The sequence below is a fragment of the Erinaceus europaeus genome, chromosome 4 (assembly GCF_950295315.1).
Source record: "Erinaceus europaeus chromosome 4, mEriEur2.1, whole genome shotgun sequence".
NCBI lineage: Eukaryota > Metazoa > Chordata > Mammalia > Eulipotyphla > Erinaceidae > Erinaceus > Erinaceus europaeus.
The window spans coordinates 84,645,408-84,662,901 of NC_080165.1; positions in this window are offsets into that span (position 1 = coordinate 84,645,408).

Genomic DNA, 17,494 nt, shown 5'->3' on the forward strand with positions numbered 1-17,494 from the left:
GCAGGGACTTATGTTTATTTCTTGTCAATGGTTTCAGTCAATTCCTACCAGGCCTGAACAACCTTCTGCCTTGGTGACCACCTTTTATCCTTTTCAAACTGGGCACAGTGCAAGGTGATGGTCTACAGACAGGATAGAAAAGGGCGTGATCTGACTGGTTAGAGTCAGGTGCTCCAGACAGAATCAAAATGTGCTCAGATTGGCTACAAAATCTGACAAGGTTTCCACTTGGAACACTGGAATGCAGAAGTGAGTGTCTACCACTTGTAGAGGTTTTTTTCTCCTCTCACTTCATTCTTTGTATGTGGATTTTTTTATTTCACTGCTGTTAGTTTTTCTGAGAAATTGAACATCATTTTACCAATGATAAATAACCTCCAATTCACATTATTGCTCCAGAATTATAAGTCCTTGGAACAGTTCAATAAATAGTGATCTAATTAACCTTATTTGTTCGGACTTCATTCTCATTTAGCATCATTTTTCATGCAGTCTGGATTCTCACATAAATATTACTAAAATAAAAATTTAAATGACTTTTTTTAAATTGCAAAGTGCCAAGTAGACATTCTGGTTTGAAACACTAGTCTCTAGGTTTTATTTACTGGTTGTAGTCTTCTACACGAACTGTCTCATAATGTGTAAATAGAATCAAGTTTCCAAAAATTCAAGTTTGTAGGCTAGACCTTGTATTGTAGTGATCAAATGGTTGAACTTGGTTGCCAGGTTACCTTAGTTTGAATTGTAGCTCTTCCATTTAATAACCATAACATCTTTATAGCTCAACTCTCTTCAAGTAAAAAAATAAAATAAAATAAAATCTTTGGCCTATAGACAACACTATAAGATTTGACAGAAAAAAAATATCATTAGAAGGAAAATTCAGATAAAGTTTTATTTTTCTTGGAAGGAAATACACAGAGATTGTACACCAGAAAGGCATGTTTGAGGCTCCATTAGTCCCAGCTACAATCCTTGGAGTCACCATAGGGTAGAGGTGAACAGTGCTTTGCCCTCTCTTTCTCATAAATAAACAAAAAAATCCATTGTTTTACTAGGAAATAATGATTTACAATACAGTTGTTTTATAGGTACAATTTCTCAACCTTCTGTGATAGTTATTTGCACACAACTTCTACTATCAACTTGTCTTCCTACATCATCTTGCACTGTTTCCCCAGTCATCCCCCCACCTTTCTATCCATACTATAGTCTACTATTCTTGTTGCAAGAGACTCTGTCTAGTCTATGTTTCACCGTGTGTGTGTGTGTGTGTGTGTGTGTGTGTGTGTGTGTGTGTGTGTGTGTGTGTGTGTGTGTGTACTGTTCCTCCAACCTCTGAGGCAGTAACAATGGAGACTCACAGTTGCATTGGTGAGCCTTAGGGAAATCCTCTCCTCCCTTCAGCAGTCTTTTTGTTAGTAAACAGACTGGAAGTGGCTCCTCAACTGGCAAACTGCTGCACTGTTACCATCTGCTCAGGAGTAGATATGGGCTTTAGCCCCAGAAATCTCTCCTGAGGCCCCTTTTGGCTGCTTTCTATGAGACCTTTAACTCGAAAATTTTTGATCCCACTGAAAATTCTCTGTATTATATTTCACATTTTGGGTTCTCCCTTTTGTTGTGGAAATTTACATCAAATACATAGATTTCCTTTTAAGCTATTATCGCACTCTTAGGAGGGAAATAAGCCATACAATATAGAAATTATAATTCATGTAATTTTGTGGGACATACAAAAGAGTTGTAGCAAAACAACTGTAACATTATATTAGTCTATATATAACTAATACTTTTTCTTAAAAGTCATTGCATATTTTTTTTCTTTTTTCCACCTTTCATTCAATATATAAAAGAATGGTGAAAAAACAGTCCATCAAATCTAGGAAAATCATCAGACAGAACCTTGGTTTTTTAAAAGACCTCTAGAAATCATGAAGTAGAGAAAAATGGTACTCCATCATTTATAAGCCTTCATACAATGAGGAAATAACTTTATAGTGTCACAAAATCCTTGCAATAATAATTCAGTAGTGCTGATGGGAAAGAACTACAAGGAAACTTTGACTAAAATTATAATTCTAGCCCATACTATAGCTTTGGAAAAATCATCTCACTTTTCTCAATCTTCTGTTAACTAAAATAGTAAGCTTTAAAACATAGTTCGTAAGATTTTTTCCAGACCTCATGTAAATACAATATTTCAAAAAGCAATTGCTAATTTTCATAAATACATTATGAAATCCTGAAATATTTTTGAGCCATCAAGAGAATTATATTTTGTTGTTGTAGATATTCACTATTTTTTACCCAGAATCTATTTCTTCTACTCTTGGGAGCAGCACTCAAATATTTGCTTGGATTTTCTGTCCTTCTGCAAATAGGCCATGTATTGCTTTAGGGGTAATACACGAGGCTCTAGGATAAAATGATGATGTGGTTTTATCACAGAGATTTCAGTCACTTTTCTGGGTATGTAAAAATATATTAAGATTCAGTAGGGCTTTACCCCAAATTTCTTACTTAAAAGTCAGAGTAGGATTTACTTCTATGCTTATCATAAAATATGTGAGACTTTTAAATTTATGCAATATGTATTCTATGCAGAAGTTCTTGTTGTATGTGTATATCAGAAAGCATTTTCCTTGGTTGTCACTACTGCAAGCTTATTTTCTTCAAATATAAAGCTACAAAGACAGATAGAGAGGGAAAAACACTACTGCACCAAACTTTCCTTTAGTAGTGTGGGGATCAGGCTCAAACCTGGGTTGTATCCTTGACAAAGCAAGCGCACTAGCCATCTGAACTATCTTGTTGGCCTCAGGGAATTATAAATAAATACTTTCTAATTCTCGTTATTACAAGATGCCTTTACTTTGTTATATAATAGGCCTGAATTCTGGGTTTCAAGTTTTCCAGCATGAACCTTGGATTGAGTGAATTAACCTCAGATACCATCAGAGGGTAAAAAAGGGAGTCCTGGAGGCGATTGCACCAGTATGATGGGATTTCACCATATACAACTATAAACAGTTCTACCTCACAGTATTTATTGACTAAAATATTGATTGCACCAAAGCAGTGTGAGAAACATCAAGGTATATTATCAATGGTACATACATCAAGGTACTTAATGTCTAACTTAGAACATTGTTCTAAATGTCAACTATTGCACAAATCTTCTGGTAGCATATGAAATGTCTAACCTCCGTCCCACCTTAATACAATCAAGACTCTGCAAGAACTTGTGGTTTCTGTCAGCAGTATTCAAATCCATATTTATTGACCCAAATTATTTGTGTTAATTCCTGACCTCCACCAAACATTTGTAGATACAAGAGCAGGAATGGTAATAAAGGAAAACATGAGATGCCGTATGCAGCTGGCATCTTTGCTCTTAATAACTAAACAAAGGAAATATAATTACAGGAGAAAAAAACAATAATGCAAGCATACACCAACAAATACAGACATTATGAAATTATGAGGTCTCCAACACCTAAGGTCTCCCAAAAGACCATCAAAGAAACATTTACATAAATGTATATTTTTCCCACAGTTCTGTCTGTGAGTTTACATTGGTATATATATATATATAATTGAGCCCTGGGCTTTGGATTCTTGGAGCATGGGAATCGCTTTTCATAACTACTGTGCTATCTCTCTTCCACACTGCCTTATCTCTTGGTCAGGAGTGAGGGATTAAGCTAAAAAAAAAAAAAAAACTATTTATAGGTAAAAAGTCCACAGGATAACATAGTCTACAGGAAGAAAAAAAACAAAAGAGGTTTTAACAGCCACTGTGCTTCAACTCAGGGATTGAGATAACATTGAAACAACCGTTAATTTCCACAAATGTGAACTCTGTAAGTACCTTACTTAGACACAAGTTAATCCAGGCAAGAATGATCAGTGAACTGAATAGTACAGAGAGAGGGACCTCACAACATACTACATTGTATGTTAAACCAAGGAGAAACACTGTAGAAATGAACCAGGAGAAAAGTACAGCTAAAAGCCTTCCAAAGATAGGAGCACATAAGAATGAAGACAACGGGAGTCGGGCTGTAGCACAGCGGGTTAAGCACAGGTGGCGCAAAGCACAAGGACCAGCATAAGGATCCCAGTTCAAGCCCCGGCTCCCCACCTGCAGGGGAGTCACTTCACAGGCGGTGAAGCAGGTCTTCAGGTGTCTGTCTTTCTCTCCTCCTCTCTGTCTTCCCCTCCTCTCTCCATTTCTCTCTGTCCTATCCAACAATGACGACAACAACAATAATAATAACTACAACAATAAAAAACAACAAGGGCAACAAAAGGGAATAAATAAAATAAAATTAAAATTAAAAAAAAAAGAATGAAGACAACATCCAAATGCTAATTGAAGAATTAGTCACAGGAGTGAGGAAAGAGTTTGAAAGTAAAGTCATCAGAAATGGGGAAACAACAAATGAGACTCTTCTTCTTCTAGCATTTGCCCTTCTTCCGTAGCCAGTCAACAGCATCAGGTTGAGCCTGATGTAAAGTTTCAAGACCTCCTTTGAATCTGGAGAGGTGGCAGTCGTTGACTATGTGGGTCATAGTCTGTCTGTAGCCGCAGGGGCAGTTTGGGTCGTCTCTGGCTCCCCAGCGATGGAACATAGCAGCGCACCGGCCATGGCCTGTTTGATAGCGATTGAGGAGGGCCCAATCATAACGTGCTAGGTCAAAGCCGGGTTGATGCTTGCAGGGGTCTGTGATGAGGTATTTGTTCTTTACCTCAGCTGACTGCGATTGAGGAGAGCCCAATCATAACGTGCTAGGTCAAAGCCGGGTTGACACTTGCAGGGGTCTGTGATGAGGTGTTTGTTCTTTACCTCAGCCAACTCTGTTTCCAAGAGACTGGAACAGAGAAGTTCAGTGTAGGCGTAGGGGACCAGATTGGGTGACAAGACGTCAAGCGTTGAACAGGGTGGGCAAAGATATCCGCGTATATTGGCAGGTCCGGTAGAGCGTAGACGTGGGAAATGAACTTAGATGATGCCGCATCCCAACGAATATCTGGTGGGGCGATGTTGCTAAGAACTGGCAGCCATAGAACCAGGGTGGAATGAATGGTTCCAGAAATTATCCTCATGGAGGAATATAATTTGGAATCGACCAAGTGGACATGGGGGCTACGGAGCCGTACTGGGGCACAGTATTCTGCAGTGGAATAGCATAATGCCAGAGATGATGATCATAGTGTGGAAGTGCTCGCGCCCCATGAGGAGCTGGCCAGTCTTGCAATGATGTTATTCCTCGCGCCCATCTTTGCTGCAGTTTTTATGAGATGTTTGTGGAATGACAGAGTGCGATTGAGAGTAACGCCAAGATAGACTGGCTGGGCTTCATGCCGGATTCTCGTATCGCCAAGCTGCACATTAAGCTCACGCGAGGCCGAGGCATGGTGTAGATGGAAAACAGATGATACCGTTTTTGCAGTGCTAGGAATTAGTCGCCATTTTTTACAGTAATCGGATATCTGAGACATGTCTTTCATGAGTGTTTCCTCGAGGATGTCGAACTTTGATGCCTGAGTTGCACAGCAGATGTCATCAGCGTAGATGAACTTCCTTGAAGAAGTTTCTGGGAGGTCATTGATGTAAATATTAAATAGCGTAGGAGCCAGAACAGAGCCCTGGGGGAGGCCACTGAGACTCTGAAAGAAAACACTAACTCTCTAGAGGTAATGAGAGAGTTGAAAGCTGAAATGACTGAACTAAGAGCACAACTAGCTGAATAAGCTAATACAGTATCAGAACAGGGTAACAAAATAGATAAGCTACAGAAAACAACAGAGGGGAGAGAATAGAATAAATGAGGCAGAAAACAGAATTAGCAAGATTGAGGACAAATGAGAGAAAACTAAGAAAGAAGTAAGAGATCTCAGAAAGAGATTGAGAGATACTGAAAAAACAACAACAGAGACATGTGGGGTGACTTCAAAAGAAGTAATATATGCATTATTGACTTGCCAGAGGAAGAAAGAGAGGGAGGGGAAGAAGGCATTCTACAGCACATAATATCTGAGAACTTCTCTACTCTAGACAACATAAAAGACATAAAGGTTCAAGAAGCTCAGAGGGTCTCAAACAAAATTAGCCCAGACTTAAAGACACTGAGACACATCATATTTAGGTTAGAAAGGAATAAGGATAAAGAGGATCCTGAAGGCTGCAAGAGAAAACAGTCATTTACAGAGGAAAATCCATAAGATTAGCAGCAGATTTCTCCACACAAACACTAAAACCCAGAAGAGAATACATATCAAGTGTTCAATGAGAAAGGGTTTCAGCCAAGACTATTGTATCCTGCTAGACTGCCATTCAGACTAGATGGAGACACAGAAACCTCAGACAAGCAACAGTTGAAGGAATCAACTATCACCAAGCCTTCCCCGAAAGAAGTTTTAAAAAGTTTCCTATAAATAATCACATCATCATAAATGTGACATATATCAGAATACTTTAAAAATCTACAATTATGGTGTGGAAACGTCTTCATTATATAATATCAATAAATGTCAATGGCATGAATTCACCTATTAAAGGCACATAGTAGAAAGATGTATCAGAAAACACAATCCAACCATATGTTGTCTGCAGGAATCCCACCTAACTCAACAAGACAAACACAGACTCAAAGTGAAAGGATGGAAACCTACCACACAAGCCAATTTCCCATAAAGAAGGGCAGGAACAGTTATTCTTATATCTGACACGATAGACCTTAAAATAAATAAAACAAAATAAATAGGGATGGACATTACTCAGTGCTCAGAGGATCAAGTGCAGCAAACAAGAAAGACCTAAAAAAAGACACTTTTTTTTTTTTTTGCCTTCAAGGTTATTGCTGGGGCTTGGTGCCTGCAGTACAAATCCACTGCTCCTGGAGGCCATTTCCCCCATTTTGTTCCCATTGCTGTCATTTATGTTGTTGGTATGGTCATTGTTACCATTGCTGTTGTTGTTAAATAGGACAGAGAGACATCTAGAGAGGAGGGGAAGTTAGAGAGGGGGAGGGAAATATTGACACCTGCAGACCTGCTTCACCACCTGTGAAGTGACTCCCCCTGCAGGTGGGGATCTGAGGGCTCAAGCAAGGATCCTTAGCCGGTCCTTGCTCTTTGTGCACATGGAGCTCAACCCACTGGCTACCACCCGTCCCTCCAAAAGACACTTTTTTTTATTAGATACCATAAAACACTTAATCAAAAAGTTTCTACTCGGACTTAGATACCCTCCTCACCTATTTCAATTTCCTCAATCACTCAAAAGCTAACCTTGTCAGACAAGGTAAGGACTACAAAAGCTGGACAAGGCAAGATACTGGCATACTTTAAGGATGACTCTTGTGGTCACTACCAGGCCACCCTCCCCCATCATCCGTCACTCTAGTCAGGGAATTAATCCTGGGATTTCCACATAGACATGAAGGATCTAGACCTTTTAATACCCCCCCCCCACTGTCACTGGTCATCTCCATCAGGAACAACATAGTGGACCCTCCTGTGGGCTTTAAAGGACCTTGCCCTCAATGTGGAACAAGTTTGGTAAGGTCTGCACCATTCTCCAAAGAGAGGTTGAGTCAACAAACTCTGCCACTCTAGAAGGATAGGTCCTGCAATGAGTGTATCCTAGAATGTTCCTAGATATGACTACAGAATGCAAGCTCATACCTACAGGGATGTAGAGGCTGCACAGGCTCCTGCATTGAATATGGGCCCAGGATTATATCAGTGGGGTTCACAGTTAACAATATTTGTATATCTTTCCCATATTTGGGATCTACTCTCTTCTCTGATACAGTGATCTAGTCTTGTTTCCAACTCTAAAATCAGCTCCCCAGACAATACCTTTGTCTAACTTTGCTAACTCATGGCAAATACTTTGCTAACTCATGGCAAAAATTAGTAATGTCATGGGACCTTTGGAATATACCTAAAATATACCTACTAGCTTTTTCCAAAGCTAGGTCTTACCTTTAGATTCCTGATTATTAATAGTTTGTTCTAATTTATATCTTAATGCTTTTTCAGCCACCAAATTGCAGATGACGCCAATCTGACTTCACTGGACAAACGACTTCACCACTGTGTCCTGGAACCCCACCTCTCCAGAGCTCTGCCTCATTAGGGAAAGATAGAAACTGGCTGGGAGTATGGGTTGACCTGCCAACACCCATGCCCAGTGGACAAGCAATTACAGAAGCCAGAGCTCTTATCTTTTGCACCCCATAATGATCCCAGGTCCATACTCCCAGAGGGAGAAAGAACAGGAAAGCTTCCAATGGAAAAGATGGGATATGGAACTCTGGTTGTGGAAATTGTGTGGAATTGTATCCCTCTTATCCTATGGTCTTGTTGATCATTATTAAATAAATCAATTAAAAAAAAAACAAAAAATAGGTCATTTATATTTTCACCAAGTATATATTTTACTTTTAATATCTGATATAATTATATATTATTTTTTTTTCTCTTCCTGCATTGGTCCTATATGCATTGTTTGCTGAAAATACACATCATATCCACACATGTTCAATTAAATAAAACCATGAATTTGTCTACCATACAAATTGAATCATTATTTTCTCCTTTGATTCTTATTTTCTTCTGTATGTTTGATTTCTTTGTATAGCACCTGAAGCTGAAACATAATCCATTTCAATTTTTTCTCTTTTAGTATAAAATCTTTCAATGAATTTACTGTTAACAATAATGATTTAGTTTTTACTTATATAATTGCAACATTTATGTTTTGATTAATAGTCCTTTGCTAAAATATTTGAGTTCAGAGAAATATCTACCCTATACATTTATTATGCATATCTAAATTTAGAATTAAAAATTGGTTGCTGTAATTTCTAATTTTCTTTTAATATATGAGTTATTTAAGAAAAGAAAATTTGAAGATGTTCTAGGGACTTCTGAAAATAATGTTATCTCTAATTCTTCAGTGTGCCACCTTAGTTTTCTTAATGTCTTAGATTCACTGTTTCAGTGTTTTGGCTTAGTTAATTTCTAATAAAAAGACTAATATTTTCAGATTGTTCAGGTCACTTATATTTCTGTCAAGTTTTCCTTATGATTCTTTGTCTGTTTTATATATCATTTCCTACACCGAATTTCATAGGTTTTTCTATCTGAAGATACTTAAACTTTTGAATGTCTTTTACTTATGACATTAGCTTTTCTTTTTTGCTACTTTTTATATTTTGCTGTATATATTAGTTTGGTAAGAAATGGACTGAGATCACTTCTCACATAGTTAAATGTTCATTACACTTAAACTCAGTAAAGAATTGAGGAGGAAGTTTTTTTTTTTTTTTGGGAATTTTAAACTTTATTCAGGAAAATTGAGAACACTCAGATGCTGGAGTACACATGGGCCAACAAAATGAAAGAGAGAAGTGAAAGAATCATTTACTCATATTAGCAGGCCCACCTTGGTTGAGAGAGCCAGAGCTCAATCTTGTCCATAGTCTGTGTTCCCCTAGATACCTCCTGTAAGTTTCTGACCTCAACAGTACTATAGTTACTATAATAAAAATAAATTAAAAAGTAACAGTTATTTTATATTGAAGTTTATTGTACAAAAATTGAACCACCAAAACCATAGGAAGTTGGGAGGAATGCAAACACTCCATTTTGAAGATATAGAAGAAGAAATAAGAACAGGGTTGTTATTGTGAAAGGACATGCTCTATATACTCTGAGGCAATTTGTACTGAGTGAGTAGAAACTAGAGATCATGAGGTGAGTGTGTTAGTTGTGTGTGAAGCCTTGTCTTCCAAGACTCTGTGGCAGTTTTCAGGAGCAAATATTTGTTTTGCTTGGGTTGGTTCCCCAGTTGTTTTCTTTCTTTCTTTCTCTCTTTCTTTTTTTGGTTGTTGCTGTTTTGGTAGTAGCCAGGGCTACTTCAGGCTTTTCCAAGTAGAGAGAGACAGAGAGAGAGGCAGGGAGAGGAGAGAGGAAAGAGGAGAGAGAGACAGACAGACAGACAGAGAGAGAGAGAGTAGGAGAGTGAAAGCCAGGCTCAAACTTGGGTTGTATGCATGATGATGCAGGTTCACTCTTCAGGTGAAGTGTTTTGCTAGCCCAATTTCTCTGAATTTAGTGCTACAAACACATTTCCCAACAGTTTTGCTGTGATACTCAGTTGATTTAAAACTAAGGCAACATTACTGACTCTAAACTGCTTTCTTCATTACTAAGAAAGTGTTGAACTCTGGGGCTGGAGAAATAGCATGATGATTATGCAAAAAGATCTTCATGCCTGAGGCTCTACTCTAAAGCCAAATTCTATCTCTAGCACCACCATAATTCAGAATTGAATTGTGCTCTGGTATCTTCGTGTATGTGTGTGTTCTCTCATTAAATTAAAATATTCAAAAAGAAAGAAAGGAAAGAAGAGAGAAGAGGGTGGGGGAAGGGGAGGGGAGGGAAAAGGAGGGTGGGGAGGAGCCATGTCAAACTCTGAACAGAGTTCTATGATCAGAAATCAGCCAGGGACAGAATTAAGAGCCTGAAGAGTAGGCTTCTGAAGAAGCTTCAGGGAGGACTCAGAAAACTGACAAAGGTAGAAAGACATTTCTTTTATTTAATATTTATTTTATTTTTATTTATTCCCTTTTGTTGCCCTTGCTGTTTTCTTATTGTAGTTATTATTGTTGTCATTGTTGTTGGATAGGACAGAGAGAAACGTAGAGAGAAGGCGGAAGACAGGGGGAGAGAAAGATAGACATCTGCAGACCTGCTTCACCACTTGTGAAGCAACTCCCTTGCAGGTGGGGAGCCAGGGCTTGAACCAGGATCCTTATGCTGGTCCTTGCGCTTTGCCACCTGTGCTTAACCCACTGCACTACAGCCGGACTCCCAGAAGAAAGACATTTCTTTACTCCAGCCAATCCTATGCCTGCACTCGTATTTTTTCTGTCACACATTCATTTTCATCCTTATTATGCATTAAACTAGTAGCCCACCACTGTTTCTCCTTGCTTCAGGGACTGACTAAAACTAATATTTTGTGACATGCTGTCACATCCCATGCATGTTTAAATAGGGATAAAACTATTACCTACCTTCCTCCTGGGCTGAGAGAGGAAATTACCAGTAACGTGTAAATCCCATGGAAAGTACTAGGTGTTAGATGTAAATGGAAATTGCTATTGGAATGTTCAATAGGACAAATGGGAAAGAAGAAATCCTCATAACTTGCAATAAATTGAAATTGCCTTTATTTAATTGGTAAAAATAGTTTCATTGTCTTAGCATCTATCGATATAATGGCTTTACTACTCTCAAATCTGTAAAAAGATAATACTACCACATTAAAATATATCTCATCCTTCTAGCTATGATACAGGTGCAGTGGTGCAGGCATACTTCTTTCTTATTTGATGAATCCAATTTCGTTTTTATAAGGCAAATTTTTACTGGCAAATAAAAGTACTTTCAAGTAAATGATAGAATGCAAGGGCAGTAGTATTTGGAATGTAGTATTTTATTTGGAAGAAAGCTTTACTACCTAATAAACCAGAGGCTTCCAAAATTCATTCAATAAAAGTTGGCTTTTACAGTCACACTGCCTTTTCAATTTCAAGTGCAATCATGATATATAATTGTCACTATAATAGCCTGCCCCCCAACACACATTTTTGACTACTATGCTTTTTTTCAGAACAGTCACTGAATTCTCTAGTGAAGATAAGCGACTAATACCACAAATATGTAATGAATAGATACAGTGTTTCACTAGTGATTTTTAAAATAAAATTCTATGGCACCTACAAAAGTTGCCTTCACCATCTTCATGGCTCTCACTGTTTTAACCCTGCTGAGGGCACTTTACATTTAACCACTTCCTTTTTAATATATATAATTCAAAATCCCAGAATACACATTTGTTCAGTAAAATAGGGGAGTTTTATTAATGAAGACAGACAGCATCTGCCTACTTATTTGTTTGTGATTTCAAGTATCTGTTAATACCAATTTTACTGGCAAGTTAAACCTTGACAAAATAATTAATTAAAGATTTCTGGGGTAAGGTAGAGAAATAGCTCACAGGTGATGTCTTTTTAGCACATGGTCCAGATGTCTGTGCCATGGCACTAGGTGAATTTCCAAAGCTGTAGTGACTCTCCCTGTCTCTATCTGAATGGAAAGAGTGGACATGGAAGCAGTGAATTTGCACATGTACAATATCCTGACTGCAGGAAAAATTAAAATCTGGGAGTAGCATTTTTATTCCTTGGTTAAGATTTTCATCACTCTCGTCTTTATAACCTTGGAAATTATATAAAAATGAAAAATGCATTTTAATAACCTAAAATGAGTTACTTTGCTCTGTATCAGGCTACAAAATCAATGTCCAAAAATCAGTGGCATTTCTTTATGCAAACACTAAATCTGAAGAAGAAGACATCCAGAAATCACTCCCATTTACTGTTTCAGCAAAATCAATCAAATACCTAGGAATAAAGTTGACCAAAGAAGTGAAAGACTTGTATGCTGAAAACTATGAGTCGCTACTCAAGGAAATAGAAACTGATACCAAGAAATGGAAAGATATCCCATGCTCATGGATTGGAAGGATAAATATCATCAAAATGAATATTCTCCCCAGAGCCATATACAAATTTAATGCAATACCCATCAAAGTTCCACCAAGCTTCTTTAAGAGAATAGAACAAACATGACAATCATTTATCTGGAACCAGAAAACACCTAAAATTGCCAAGACTGTCTTAAGGAAAAGACAGAAATGGTGGCATCACACTCCCAGACCTTAAACTATATTATAAAGCCATCATCATCAAAACAGCATGGTACTGGAACAAAAATAGTCACACAGACCAGTGGAACAGAATTGAAAGCCCAAAAATAAATCCCCACACCTATGGACATCTAATCTTTGATAAGGGGGCCCAAAGATTTAAATGGAAAAAGGAAGCTCTCTTCAATAAATGGTGCTGGGAAAACTGGGTTGTAACATGCAGAAGAATGAACTTGAACCACTTTATCTCACCAGAAACAAAAATCAACTCCAAATGGATTAAAGACCTAGATGTCAGACCAGAAACAATCAAATACTTAGAGGAAAACATTGGTAAAACAGTTTCCTACCTCACCTCAAGGACATCTATGATGAATCAAACCCAATTGCAAGGAAGACTAAAGCAGAAACAAACCAATGGGACTACATCAAATTGAAGAGCTTCTGCACACCTAAAGAAACTATTAAACAAACAGAGAGACCCCTCACAGAATGGGAGAAGATCTTTACATGCCATACATCAGACAAGAAACTAATCACCAAAATATATAAAAAGATCAGCAAACTTAGCACCAAAAAAGCAAATGACTCCATCCAAAAATGGGCAGAGGATATGTACAAAACATTCACCACAGAGGAGATCGAAAGGCTAACAAACATATGAAAAACTGCTCTAGGTCACTGATTGTCAGAGAAATGCAAATTAAGACAACACTAAGATACCACCTCACTCCTGTAAGAATGGCATACATCAAAAAGGACAGCAGCAACAAATGCTGGAGAGGTTGCGGGGACAGAGGATCCCTTTTACACTGCTGATGGGAATGTAAATTGGTCCAGCCTCTGTGGAGAGCAGTCTGGAAAACCCTCAGAATGATAGACATGGACGTTCCATATGATCCAGTAATTCCTTTCCTGGGGTTATACCCCAAGGACTCCATAACACCCAACCAAAAAGAGGTGTGTACTACTATGTTCATAGCAGTACAATTCATAATAGCTTCTTCTTCTTCTTCTTCTTCTTCTTCTTCTTCTTCTTCTTCTTCTTCTTCTTCTTCTTCTTCTTCTTCTTCTTCTAGCGTTTGCCCTTCTTCCGTAGCCAGTCAACAGTGTCAGGTTTAGCCTGATGTAAAGTTTCAAGACCTCCTTTGAATCTGGAGAGGTTGCGGTTGTTGACTATGTGGGTCATAATCTGTCTGCAGCCGCAGGGGCAGTTCGGGTCGTCTTTTGCTCCCCAGCAATGGAACATAGCCACGCACCGGCCATAGCCTGTTCGATAGCGATTGAGGAGGGCCCAATCATAACGTGCTAGGTCAAAGCCGGGTCGACGCTTGCAGGGGTCTGTGATGAGGTGTTTGTTCTTTACCTCAGCCAACTCTGTTTCCAAGAGACTGGAACAGAGAAGTTCAGTGTAGGCGTAGGGGACCAGATTGGGTGATGAGACGTCAAGCGTTGAACAGGGTGGGCAAAGATATCCGCGTATATTGGCAGGTCCGGTCGAGCATAGACGTGGGAAATGAACTTAGATGATGCCACATCCCAACGAATATCTGGCGGGGCGATGTTGCTAAGAACTGGCAGCCATAGAACCGGGGTGGAATGAATGGTTCCAGAAATTATCCTCATGGAGGAATATAATTTGGAATCGACCAAGTGGACATGGGGGCTACAGAGCCATACTGGGGCACAGTATTCTGCAGTGGAATAGCATAATGCCAGAGATGATGATCATAGTGTGGAAGTGCTCGCGCCACATGAGGAGCTGGCCAGTCTTGCAATGATGTTATTCCTCGCGCCCACCTTTGCTGCAGTTTTTATGAGATGTTCATGAAATGACAGGGTGTGATCAAGAGTAACGCCAAGATAGACTCATATCATCAAGCTGCACATTAAGCTCACGCGAGGCCAAGGCATAGTGTAGATGGAAAAAATATGATACCGTTTTTGCAGTGCTAGGGATTAGTCACCATTTTTAACAGTAATCAGATATCAGAGACATGTCTTTCGTGAGTGTTTCCTCGAGGATGTCAAACTTGGATGCCTGAGTTGCACAGCAGATGTCATCGGCATAGATGAACTTCCTTGAAGAAGTTTCTGGGAGGTCATTGATGTAAATATTAATTAATTTCTTCTGGAATCCATTTTCAATGTAAGTTGAGAGGGCCAGGATTTGTTCGCAGGTAGATCTTCCTGGGCAGAAACCAGCTTGGGCGGGTGATAGGAATTTCTCTGTAAGGGGAGAAATTCGTGACAGAAGCAGCCTCTCAAGGAGTTAACACATGGAGAGGAGGGAAATTGGTCTATAGCTGGCGGCCAGTGTTGGGTCTTTCTTTGGTTTCAAAAATGCTATTATCTTCGCACGACGCCAAATTTTGGGCATAGATTCAGATTCCAAGATGTGGGACAGGAATGTTGTGAGCCACTTCTTTGCTGCAGGGCCCAAGTAAAGAATGAGTTCTGGGGTGATGTTATCATAGCCAGCAGCTGTTCCCAGTTTAACCCTCTTCAAAGCGTCTTTCTGGACTTCTTCTCGAATGTTTCCCATGGAGAAGGACTACTCTAGTTTGAGGAGCATTCTCGAGTACCTTGGCAGTTCCCAAGTATGGAGACACGTGGTTAGTTCTACTCTCCTGATTGGATTCTTTCTTCGATGGGAAGACACTTTTAAAAATGGGTGCCTGAATCAATCCAGCAGCAACAGTCAGAAGCACCCTAAATGGAATTTTGAGGAGCTTTTTGGACTAGGACGCCCTCCGGGGACTCTTAATCCTACATGGTGAGATCTTGATAATCTAGTTCAAGTTGCGTTTCATAAGAGAATGATTTGAATGACTAAATTTTTGTTTGACATTGACTTAAAAAAAAATGCTGGACGCAGCCATGATTTCTAGAGACATCCAGAAAAAATCCAAAAAATTGTTTTTATCCTCCTTTGATTTCTCTTTTACGTCTTGACATGAATCTGAAATGTTTAATCCTAAAAACTGTATAAGTTATGGGTGGGGCAGATAGTGCAATGATTATGTTAATTATTCTCATGCCTTAGGCTTTTAACCATGGTTCTTCTGTTTACCTTTCTACATTTTATTGAGTTTAAACTGTTTAAACAACCTTAAAATCATACTAGAAAGGACTTCCAATTATAATGGAGTTATCAATTATAGTAAACTTCTAATCTGCTACAAGTTTTGTTTGACAAGTAAGTGAATTTCAGCTGTCAAGTCTTCACATGAAAAAGCATCTACTCAAATGAAAATTTCTGGAAATCCATTTGGACCCCTGTTCTCTGACATCGCCCACAAGATGGAATGACTACAACACACCCCCAGGTGACCTGGCACGACCTGAAGAAACAGATTCACAGACTCCAAAGCTCACTCTCTACAGAAAAGCAGAATTCTGGTGGCCGACATTCCCCATCGAGACAGATGTGCAGCGTTTCATCCTGTGGCATTTTCTTCTGTGGTCAGCTACTTTGGACTGACACCTCCATCAGACTTACTGGTACACGCTGCTGTGTTTCTCAAAGACTAACTTCAGCCAATTGCCTTGAGACTTTATAGACCATGTACCCTCACCTGCAGGCTCTGCCCCAGAGTCAGAAAACTCCCCTTCCTTATTAGGTTATGCCCACAGTGGCATGAAGCGCCCCAAGAGGCAAGAGATGCCCACAGAGGCAGGAAACGCCCTTTGAGGCAAGAGATGCCCCCAGAGGCATGAAGCGCTCCCAGAGGCAAGAAATGCCCTTTTGCCTGCTAGACCTTGCCCTTTGAGGCAAGAAACGTTCCCCTTGGCATCACACTGGTTATTGCTGCTCGCCTATTTTGTTTTCCATGTCTTATGCCAGTTCTTTTGAAAACGCCTGTACGATATAGGTTTCTGTTCACCCCACAATGGCCATTAGTTAAAAAGAAAGGGGGAATTGTTGGTATGCATGAGACCCCTTCTGTTTCATTTGGTTTAAATCCCCCCTGCTTAACACTATTCTATTTACATAACCACTGTTAACAAGCACCTCCCTCCAGGGCATTGGTGGTTCAGTGATAGGATTCTCGCCTGCTCCACCCCCTCCTTGTCACACGCTGATTTTCGCCAGTCACTTTTCTGTCCACCCTCTCTATGTCACATCCTGTTTCCACCCTACTTGGCAAGACAGCATTGTGAGTTTTAGAGTACCTTCAGTTTAGCTCAGCTTGGCTTAGATTGCGCTGCGTCCTGCATGAATAAAGAGATACTGCCTACAGCTCAACCATGAGTCCCTGGTCGTCTGTTACCCGCCCATGAAGCCAGCCCGGCAAAAACAACATAGCCTGGAGAAAACAACAGCCTAGACCAAGTAGATCAGAAGCAACCAATAGCACAGCTATATACAAGATACTGGGTACTGTACAGCAAACCCTAACAAAAGGACTTTTCAAAGTTAACCCAATTACCAAAAAATGTGATGATAACATTAACTATCGATTGTCTTTTTGAACCCTAAGACAGCAGGAACCTCACATCTCCACTATAGAGCCTCATCTTCCCCCTGTCCTGGAACCCTTGGATAGGGGCCACATTCCCATATGCCTCTCCCAATCCATATCAAATAATATTGTATCTGCCAATCACAACCTAACCAACACAACGATTGCCACCTCAACATGCTTCACTTCAGACTGTGTCCAGAGACTTCACGTGTGGAATGACAACCCTTC